Source organism: Metopolophium dirhodum, chromosome 1 (genome assembly GCF_019925205.1).
Source record: "Metopolophium dirhodum isolate CAU chromosome 1, ASM1992520v1, whole genome shotgun sequence".
Lineage (NCBI taxonomy): Eukaryota > Metazoa > Arthropoda > Insecta > Hemiptera > Aphididae > Metopolophium > Metopolophium dirhodum.
Window position 1 is genome coordinate 131,766,281 of NC_083560.1, and position 12,077 is coordinate 131,778,357.

At 31.7% G+C, this 12,077-nt stretch overlaps 1 pseudogene; it reads right to left on the minus strand.

Annotated features, from left to right (window-relative positions):
* Nucleotides 1-3,442: 3,442 nt before the first annotated feature.
* LOC132953817 (uncharacterized) lies at nucleotides 3,443-5,980 on the minus strand (annotated as a pseudogene).
* Between the last annotated feature and the right edge of the window lie 6,097 nt (nucleotides 5,981-12,077).

Below are 12,077 nucleotides of genomic sequence, written 5' to 3' on the forward strand. Positions count from 1 at the left end.
TTTCTTTCAAACAGGTTTGTTCGGGTATGGTCAATAAATTTTGGCTATAGTCCATAATGACTTTATTTTGTTTTAAGAAGTTACGCCCTATGATTCCTGATTCTGTAATTGGAAAGTCGTTGAACACGACGTCGAATTTTATAAGAACGTCGACTGAGTTAATTTGCATAGTCGTGACCACCGTTCCTATAGTAAAAATAGGTATTTCATTTATAACTTTAATGGTACGTTTTTCGTATTCGTTTATGACTACCTGTCCGTCGAGTGCCGAAATTTTAATAAGATTCATTTCTGCCCCGGAGTCAATTAATAATTTAATGTTATGCGGATTGAAATTATGTGATCCGCACATTATGTGTTCCTCTTTAAAGTCTGTGACCACTCGTACGTGATTTTGATTAATTTCGTTTACCGTACGGGTACCTGTAGCGGTTTCGTTTTCGTTTTTACTTTTATTTTTTTCGTTATACATGCGTTTCCTACAATCTTTTATGTTGTGGTTAGTTTTTTTACAGTACGCGCAAAATCGAACTTGACCCTGATATTCACGTTTGACTATACTAGTTTTGTCATCGCGGTTATTTATGGGATTTCTAAAATACGTGTTAGACGCGGTGCCCATGCTACTGCGGCATTCGTTCGCGTAGTGCCCCATTTTATTACATTTATTGCATTTAATGTTTCTTTTATTATTCGTATTATTTTTTCCGTGAATTTTGTCAGTGTTAAATCGTCGGTTAATGTGTTGGAGGTCTTATTCCTCCTCAATCGCGATAGTAATTGCTTGTTCGAGAGAAGCTACGTCACGCACACGTAAAAATGACTTAATGGCGGGTTTCGCCCCGTTAACAAATGCAGTGAGTGCCCCGGTTTTATGGGATGCGGCTACCGCGGCGGCTGAGCCTGGCTCTAGTCCTAGTGTTAACGCTCCCACCAATTCGTGATAACATTTTTCGGTTCGTCCGGCAAAACTACGTATGTCCTCGTCGGATCGTTGCCTAATATTACTCAGTTGTGATTGTAAATAATTAATCGAAAGTGGTGCCCCAAAAACGTTACGAAGGTGGTTTTTAAGTTCGGTCCAGTTTGCGAAAATTCGGTAACGTGTAGCCTGATATGCGTCTCCCTTTAATTTAGCTATAATATTATGAAATACTATCGTTTTAATACTTTCATGGATATTATCCATTACATAGTTACATTCTGTTATGTATGAGGACAATTCTCCCTCAGTACCTCCGCTAAAGTTAGGTATGCCGCGCAAGGCGGTGTCTATTCCTAATGTGGTACTCATTATAGTTGTAAGTAATGTTCGCGGATTGTATTTGACTACTTCCCAACACCGATTTGGACTCTCAGACATATACTATATATATTTGCTTAAAACAACCACTTACAATGCAGTATTCATTGTGATTTTGTCTGGTCCTGTCTGCTCTGCGTGCTGGCGGCTCTGCTGGCTCGTCGTTGATGCTCCGCTTGGCTATGTTGAGTGTAGTTGGTGGCTTGCTTCGGCCGTTCCTTCCTTCCTAGGTTTCAGCAACGTGGTTGAACTCGAGGTCCGCTGATGTACTTGATTCTGGGGGGTTGGATACCAAAATTCTTCCTCCAGGTGACCCCACACCTGACACCAAAAGACGTGTAGTGATCCCTCACTGCTCGCTTATATTTTTGAGTTCATCGACGTTGATGGTTAATGTAGGAGAGAAGGTTGTAGAGAGACAAGTTGCACAAGTTAGTTATAAGTAATTTATTTAAAAAGTAATTAATTTCATATATAATTTTGAGGACAGAGCGAAAAGCATCTGCCCGAGACTCAGCGTGTGCGTAGTGCAGACTCTGTACTAAATCTAATTTTACTATAGATTCTATCTTATATTTATATAAAATCTATACGGATACAAATGTACACGGTAGAGTCCAGGAGGTGGATATCTGAAAGGAACCGGAGATGGACGTTGTTATTGCACAAACAACCCGAGCGAATGATTGGCACTTATTGGTACAAAGTTAATTAAGTTTTGCAGATATTCATAATCCGTTTACTTGGTCCTTAAATTGCGCTGTCACTCACGGATTATTTTCATAGGTTGTTTTCGCACTATTGTGGAAATGCAAAATGTTTTTTAATTGCGCTGTCAAACTCTAGGTACGTACATTGTACGTGGTTCTTGGAATCGTTGATGTAGTTAACCTTCTTGTTGTTGTTGTCCTATCGTGAGAATGTACTTAGAATATTAGTAATACCGCCGGTTTACTACAGTCTTCTGTGAATTTACTTCTGTAAGTATCGTTCAGTCATTTGATTTGTTCAATCATTTAATATTATTCCCCTATTCAGGGCGTACCACAAGATTTTGTGTCGTTGTCAATTACATGTGTTCAGTGATTTATTCGTTTGAACTGGTGGCTCGTTACTCGTACGTTCTCGGGTTGCTGCACATTTAATTTTTATAATATTGTATTTTTATTGTGTAAATGTGCGCATCCTGAGACGGTAGCGTTTGGTTCGAAGCCGCTAACGGGCACCAGTTCTCCAGGTAACCAGCTGACGAGCTGTTTTTATATTATTATTCAATATTATTGTTATTATTTTTGTGTGCTAATCAAGCACTTCAATATTATTATTACTTTATATTTTATTCAGCTGGTGGGTGCCAAATAGGCATTCCACACTTTTTATTATTTATTTTATTATACTTAACCAAAGTACCTAACATCACTTATAAAATCAATAAATTCAATTATTTATCCCAATATCACTTGGATTATCTATATTAATTCCTTTTGCTATTCATAAGGTTGTTAGTATTTATATTTAACTAACGCCTAGTCGTGAAGGCACCCTTGATATTTATTATATATTTATTTTTGTTAAGAGCCGAACGCGACACGTACTCTCTCTGTATTTTTATTAGAATTACCAAAATTCTACAACATATAGAAAAGAATATTTTCTGTGTCATACGGTTTTTAAATTGTTTGATAGCACTCACCAATCATTTTAAATAATTCAATAAAAAAAAACGAACGAAATTCTAAATGCTCTGAAACTATAAACTATTTAATTTACTTAAATTCTATTGACTGATATTATAAATTGTATTTAATTTATCACTATTAAAAATTAAAACACTATTTTGGTATATAGAGTACCTATGCAATGTAATTTTAATAGCAAAATACATTTCCTAATGTATTTCCTTAAATTTTAAACAGATATCCTTCAAAATGTCAAAGGCAACCTATAATTTTAATATGAAACTTGCTAAAGTTGTTGAACAGTATCCAATGCTGTATAATTTTAATTTACCAGCATACAGTAAGTGAGATGCTTTAAGTAAAGCATGGGAAAATGTTGGAAAGGAAATGAATACAACTGGTTAGTATTTATTAGTTATTATTTTAATTCTAACAAAATTGTATTGCACTTTTTTTTATATTAAGTAACTGTGTAATTATTTTGCCAAGGTAATGAGGCATTTGGTTTAACAAAGTAATCTGAAAGATAGTCTCTTAATCCTGTAGCAGTATTGAGATTTCTTGGTATATCTTCATTATCGGTCAGATTCAGCCCAGTAGTAATTACTTCACTAGTTTCTAGAAAGGCCATTGGCTCAGAATGTTGGCCCTAGGTTTTTCTAATAAAGTTATGAAGTACACAAGCACATTTTATAATTGATATGGCTGTTTTTTCTGAGCATACCATTGGGCCTTGAAATAATTTAAACTTTGACACCAACATACCAAATGCGCATTCTACCGATTTTCGAGCTCTACTTAATCTATAATTAAATATACGTCTTTTGTTCGTTAAATTTCTCTGTGGAAAAAGTCTCATTAGATATAATTTTAAAGGGAATGCTTCATCTCCGCAAAAAAAATATGGTATTTTTACTTCATCATCATCAAACGGAAGAGATTCTGGTTCTGGCAAACCTAACTCTCCTCTTTGTAACCAACGACCTAGTCTTGATGATCGAAAAACTCCGCCGTCACTATTTCGACCTAAATCTCCAACATCTATGGTGGTAAAACAGCCATCAGCATCTGCGCAAGCTAGCAATTGGACAGAAAAATAACCTTTATAGTTTATATTTCTTGAACCTGTATTAGCAAACTTCTGGACTCGAAAATGTTTGCCATCTATAGATCCAACGCAATGTGGAAAATTCCACAGTGAGTTATAACGAACAGCTATAGTTCTCCAGGTGTCTTCTGTAGGAGCTGCCATAAAAATCGGCTGAAGAATTGTCCATATTGCGTTACACGTTTCAAATACTATTAATCCAATAGTTGATGCACCTCTCATAAAATTAAACGCAAGCTGTTTGAAGTTTACACCGGTAGCTAAAAATCTGAAAAACATATATACATTAATCTTGATTGTATACAAGCTGTTTTTTAATCATGCTCACTTAATAGCCAATAGACACCTATTTTAAAATAAAAAAACATCACTTCACTCGCAAGCAAATCTTCTACTAACATTCTTATCAAATTATTGCCATTTTCCATATGTTATTATTAACAGACATGTCGTTTACCTCCTTGCTACTTTTTTAAACTACCATCATTCAATGCAGTTTCATATACGTTTATAATTTACTAAAACATTTAATCAATTTACTGACCTTAAGATCAGCGTAGTCAATAAGCACTATAAAAATTCATTAAAAAAAATAGTTGTTACCATTTGACATTATAAATCCCCCTTTATTTACTTTATTTTCTCGTAGCTCAAGAATGCAAAGAAGCATGGAGATTATTACGCATAACCTATACAAGATCAATAAAATTGCCTGCTAGTGGATCTGCAGCGAAAAAGTTAACTCAAAAAACTCAAAATATGATAAAAGAAATGGATTTTATAAGACCGTATGTTAATGCAAAAATAATCATGACCTACCGAGCAATTTACCACCATTGCCATCTCCAGAGCAGCAAAATGATGATGAAGAGGACATCATGCAATCAGAACAGAATTTAGAAGTAGTTGGTGATGGTATAAATGAAAATAATGATTTAATTATTCCACAGCCTACAACAGATTCGTTAGTAAAAAAGAAGAAAAACACTTCCAATACTGATGATGTTGACAAATGTGTTATGGAATACATTAAAAAAAAAGGACAACCTAAAGCTGAAGAAAGTCCAAAAAAATTATTTCTTTTAAGTCTATTACCGGATTTAGAGTTGATGAATGATCGTCAAATGAGGCGTTTCAGAACAAAAGTTAGTGAACTAATAGATGAAATATTATCTCCAGTAGATGAAGCTCTTAGTATTTCATCTACTCCTTCTTCAAGCCAAAACACATTAACATTTACATCGACTTCGGCAAGTGCATCAGAGCAAACACCCACAGTGAATTGGTATACTGAAGATGGTCAGTATGCGTGCAATGAATGGCAAACGATTGCAAACAATCCCTCGAGCATTAACAATATTAAACCAATGTAAATAATTTAAATTTTTTTTTAAGGTTTGTCAGAAAATTTTTGTTCTTTTTTCAATTAGTTACTATTACCTACAGTTATAAATGTTATATTGAAAAGGTTATTATGAAAGTTTTTTTTTATTATTATGTTTTTAATTTCAAAAAGTTTTTTTTAAATTTTTTTTGTTCATTTTCATTTTTCTATTTATAATTTTTATTTGATTAAAATATTATTATATAATTACCTTAATGTTATCAATAATCGTTCTTCTACTCTAATTGGTTCTCTCCAGAATGTTTCTTGCTTTTTAATTGATGGCCCAACCAAGTTCACGATTTGTTGAAAATGTGTGAGATTTATTCTGTAGAATGATTTAAATTTGTCCGGATGTTGGTTTAATTCGTTTGCAACAATAGTAGAACTATGTTTTAAATTAATTAGGTTCGCAGGATGCACCCAGTATCTTCTTTTTTTTTAATCATCTTCTTCTTTCGATTTAACCACCATTGCAGAACAATAATGTCATCATCGGACGACATCTTTAGACCAACTAAAATGAACTACCATGAAATATGTTTCGTGTGATTCATTGTAAGAAACAAATCTTATGAAACAAATTTCTCATGTGTGTCACCGGCCTTACTATCGAAAGTTTGTCAAAGATTTCAGTCAAATATTCAAACCACTCACCACGCTTCTCAAGAAAGAAGCGAGGTTCGAGTGGATGGACTTGTGCCAACACTCCTTCGAGACGCTTAAGGGAGCTCTTACCACGGAACCAATACTCCAACACCCGGATTTCTCTCAGCCATTTCTGATTACCACAGATGCGTCAAATTCGGCTATCGGGGCCGTTTTGTCGCAAGGACGAGTGGGATCGGATTTGCCAATATATATTATATCAAGAACACTTGAACGGCGTTATGCAGAAAGCAACCATCCCAAACATGTTCTATTTTGGAGATAATTCAAGTTATAGAAAACTAATATTTTTTAATTGGTTAGCACCTCATATGACCTTAAACCAATATATCTTATTAATTTTATGTATGTATTTCAATCACTTACCAATAAAATCATGCTACAAATTAATACTCACCATTGTTTTAAGACTTATGTTGGTTGGTTGTTTTATGATTAATGTAAAAATGTGGCATGGTTGCTTTATGTTGGTTGGTTGTTTTATGATTATTGTTCAAATGTGATGTGGTTGCTTTTAAAATGAAATATTTAATAATATTATTATACTTAAATAAGAATAAAACATCTTTTGTGAGTAAAACGTTTGAAGTTTATTACAACAAAAACATTAAATATTAATTATCTCAGTCTTTTGAGTCATTTTAATATTAACAATAACAATAAAAAAAATACTCATCATAGTAATGTAACAACTTGATTAGTAGTTAACATAATAATTAAATCTGTTCTTGAGTTATAATAGTAAAAAATTCTTAAAAAGAATAGTAAAATATTGATAACAGTAAAAAACAACTTGATAAGTAACATCAAAATAATTAAAATAAACCACTTTTTGAATCTTAAAAAAAAAAAATGAAATAGAAAACAAACAACATTATAAAATTCTTAAAAAAGATAATAAAATACTCATACTAGTAAGTTTTTACTTTACTAGTAATTAACAATATAATTAAAAATAAATCTGCTCTTGAAGTTATAACATTTATGTATACAATTTCTAAATAGGATGGTAAAATATAATACTTTACTTCAACATTAAGTATTTATCTCAGTCTTTTGAGTTAATGTATCTAATGGTAATGTAACAACTTACTTGACTAGTAGTTAACATAATAATTAAAAATAAACCATTTCTCAGTCATAAATCATAATAATATAAAAGAAATATTATAAAAGAAAACAAATAATAATATTAGTTATAATAAAATTCCTAAAATAAATGAAAAAACTGCTTAATTTAATTAGTTTTGATTTCAAAATCCAATAATTCATTAAATCCGCCCACATCTTCATCAATGACACTATTTCCAATTAAATTAGAATAAAATGCATGTGCATCTGCTGGAATTAGATGCATCATTGATTTTATATCTTCGAGTTTTAATTTGTTAATTTATTTTCCATCAGGCCATAACTGAGTTAGCAATATTTCAGCAGGAAAGGTGGTTGTTGATTGTCGTCCCCGACAACGCTTTTCTATATTTACTTCTACAAAGTTGTCAACTGATAAGGTACTATTCATAAAAATAAAAAATGGCTTACTATATAATTTTATTTGTCTAGTAGCAAGCCAATCGATTTTATCACCACTCTCTGATACTTTTCTATTAGTTATTTTTTTTTCTAAATTTTCAGTGCTTACAAAGTCTTCTTTGTTCATTTTAATAACTTTTAGAGAATTTTTCTTTTTACAAGTCTTCATAATATGTATGTAATCATCAGGAGTATATAGTCTTTGTTGATGCTTCAGTGCTGACTCAATGTCACTAAAATTTCTATCATTAGGTAAAAAACTATGACCAGGATATAAATATTTCAGTGTTATTGTTTCGAGTTCGGTGTTATTAAAAAGTGTTTTCATCAATAAAACTATTTTAATATTTCTATTTTTCCCTCCACAAGAATCGGACCACATAACTAGCTCTTTAATAGAATTATTTAAATTATTTTTTATATGTTTCCTTAAACATGAACCAACTTTCTGAGCACCTCTTCCAGCTTCACCTTCCAGCCATACATAACAATAGCCTTGATTATCCTTACCACTGAAAATTCCGGTATTGTAAAGCCAAAGCTGTCTCTTATAAAATATGATATTTGTAGGTAATCTAGGCAGTGGTAAAGTTTTTTCCATATCATGTTTTAAACAATGTAAGTGTTCATTTTTTTTTGCCTTATCTAAGTCTATTTTTAATAAGGTCTGTGCATTTTTTGCTAAACTCAAGTGCTCTGTATGTTTGATGTTTAACTCTTCCTTTTTCATCGCATTTTGTTCATTATTAATTTGAACTTTTAACGAATCACAAGTATTGCGGGTGTCTTTTTTGAGGGTCTTAAATTTTAAATTAAAACAGTTATAAAAATATCGTTTATAAGTTGAAAAGCTTACAGGTTCATTTTCTTCTTCTTTATAAGCTGCATACATTTTTTCAATAGTCATTTCTGGAGGTAAATATTGAAAATTTGATTGTTCTCTGCAATAATGTGATGTGTATTTTGGAATCTTGTTTATTTGATCTTTTATAGTTTTGAGCTTTTCTTCAGAAATTGTATTTAAGCCCCCATTTTTTAATCCTCTTTGATCAAGGATGGGTGACCACCTACCATACATTTTTTTCAGAGCAGTATTAACTCTAAATGTAGATATATTTATTGTTTCACAAAACATGTTGCGACACACTTGAGTATTATCTAAGTTATATTTTCTTGTGAACTGCCTACTGAAATGGGAATTATTACTACAACCATATCTTCTTTTTACTGGTAACTCATGAACTAAAGCGGCAATGTATGCATTTTGAGCAGTATATTCGCATAGTTTCCAAAAATTTTAAAAATGCTCTTTCTTTTAATTTAGTGAAATCTTTTGTGAACATTTCAAAGGGCATGTACAATCATAATCTTTAAATGTTTTGGGGATACCATTTATATTTTTATGATTATAATATCCTAAGTTTGAATTCTTTGGAACTTTTATGTTTGAGCGAGATTGATGTATATGTTTTCTTTTTCTGCCTTTTTTTGGCCTACCACCATTATTTTGATTTATTTCTGAAGAATTTGTACTCAATAAATCATCGTCTTCTATAATGTTGGTGACTTGTTCATCTTCATCACTTGGTTCTACAATATTACAATGTGCATCAAAAGTTGGATCTTCGTCCGTGTCATCAAAAATGTCGTTTTCTTCAACTGGGTCATCAACAAAGTCTTCTTCATTAAACAAATGTATATTTTCTTTCTGAATTTCATTACTTGGTTCTACAATATTACAATGTGGATCAAAAGTTGGATCTTCATCTGTGTCATAAAAAATGTTGTGGTCATCAACAAAGTCTTTTTCATTACGCAAATGTATATTTTCGTTCTGAATTTCTAATTTAAAGAAAAGTTTTATTAATTTGATTGTTGTACATACTATAATAACTGAATAAATAATAAATATTTATCAAGACATTAATATTGTTTCTTACCATCTAAATTAATATCTGGCACATCATATTTTCTCGGCGTATTCACTGGCAATATAATATTATATTGATATAGATTTACTAAACGACTGGCCCTCTTTCTTCTATGTAATTCCATAACCACTACTTAATAACTAATAACTCATACGTAATGTTTAACTAACAAAATTAAATGTATATGAAATTAATACGAATAACAAAATATTATATAAAATAAATAAAACGACTAGCGACCATGAGCTACGAAGTACGAACTAATTTTTTATGATAATATAAAATGAAATCTTTATCAAATCTACAGAAAACAACCAAGCTGTTTGGATTGATGTGTGATGGTACGTTTTTCACAGTATGACCACTATTACAAAACTATGTGGCATGGATGTATTGTGCAATATTATTTTGTAAGATAACTCATTCAGTTCAATCTTTGAACATTAATAGATAGCGCTCCTATCGACTTGTGGGTTGGTTGCAATTAGTAAAATGCATAATATAAAATTTCCAATCTAGTAGTATACTAGTGCTCTGCACGGTCCGTTATTATAGGGACCGGACTGGACTTCAAATTTTAACAAGGGACCGAAGTCGAACCGAACCACACTTAATAGTTAAATAGAAGACCAAGTTCGGACCAAACCCACGGCTACATATTATTTATAGACCGGACCGGACTGGTAATTAAATTTAATCTAATTGAGTAGACCGGGACCGGATTGACGGTTCGATCTTAAAACATTTTGGACCGTTTATGAACCAGACTGGACCATGGTCCGGACCGGACCGGACTGACGATTCGATCTTAAATCATTTTGGACCGTTTATGAACCGGACCATGGACCATGGACCGAACCGAAACGAAAATAAGTTATACTATACAGAGTGCAAAATAATAAATGGTTCAGTCTATATTAGCCCAGAACGAACCATATTATGATGCATTTTTTATTACACTGCAGGAACAGACTGTATGACTCAGTCTGGATCAGTCCGGACTGTAATGGACGGCTTTGATATGGTGTGCCTGTGTTGTTGAAATATAGGTATTAGGTACTATGATTTACATAACATGCCAGTATGCACAGTATATACTATATAGGTATATAGTATATAGCGAGTGCCGAGTAGTATGTGTATAACTGTATACTGTATACTGTGTATACTGTATAGTGTTGAGGACTGTGTCTGTGTAGTTTAGTGCAGTGCACAACACACGGAATACTGAACATATGTTTATAAATTTATTTTAACCTTTATTAAAAGAATTAAATAAATTGTTTTTCTAACTTGCTAGTCCTAGTGTCCTACAAAGAAATCACTGAAATCACATGAAACAAAAAACTGATTATAATTATGTTTTTTTTTCTAATTGACTTGTAACTTTTTCAAGTTATAAAAAAGAAAATTAACTAACTATAAATGTAACTTACATATTTCTATGTAAAAATAACTACTCCATAAGACACAAAAAAATAGTTACTAGGTTTTTAATTTAAAGGGTTAATTACTATATAATTTGTACCAATTGATTACTTCATTACTACCTACTACCTAGTACCTACATACAAATGCATTAAATATTTATATGATTAAACTTTGGTATAAGTCATAAGACGTATAAGTGAATGACACAAATATGATATTAGTATATACTAGATAATATGTTAATGAAAACCAGTACAGCATTTAAAACAAACAATGTAGAGTTTAAATTATTTAACTGTAATAACAATGTTATATAACATAATATCTTACCAATCACCATACTTTAGATCTTCAAATTTTCATAATCAACTTTTTAATTATATTAAAAAAGAAGTCTCAACAATCTTTTCTGACAATTTATACTGAACAAAATAACACAATTAGTAATCATAATAAAAAGCATAAAGTATGAAGTTTTATAATTATTTATTTTATTTTGTATTAGAAAAGTGACTGTTTAAAAATAATATGACATCAAGTGTCGAGCCATCAATACAGCTTCTTCGTTGCTCTATAACTCTACCAGCAACACTGAAAGAGCGCTCACTGCTGGCGCTGGACGCTGGTATAGCCAGTATTTGTCTCGCAAGTTTTGACAAGTATGGAAATCTTAATGTTTGTTTTGACCAAAAGTCTAATATTTGGTCATCACTAATGTCATAATTTTCTTCTCTATAACTTTCCAATTCTTTTTTATACTTGTATATTGATTGCTGAGCTCTTTCATCTACACCATCTTCCCATTCAGAAAACATGGTGGCTTCTTTTGATGTCAGTTCTTGTGAGTTGGAATTGATATTAGTTTCTGTTACTGAATTTGCCCTTTTTTCACCATCTTCAATTTCAAATTTTAAAAGCCTAAGTTCTATGTCACCAAGTATACGACTTCTTTCACCATTTTCTTCTGAAAACATTTTGAGCATTTTAAATTTTGGCCATAGAAATACAGCTATTTCGTGCACATCACTTAACTGAAATT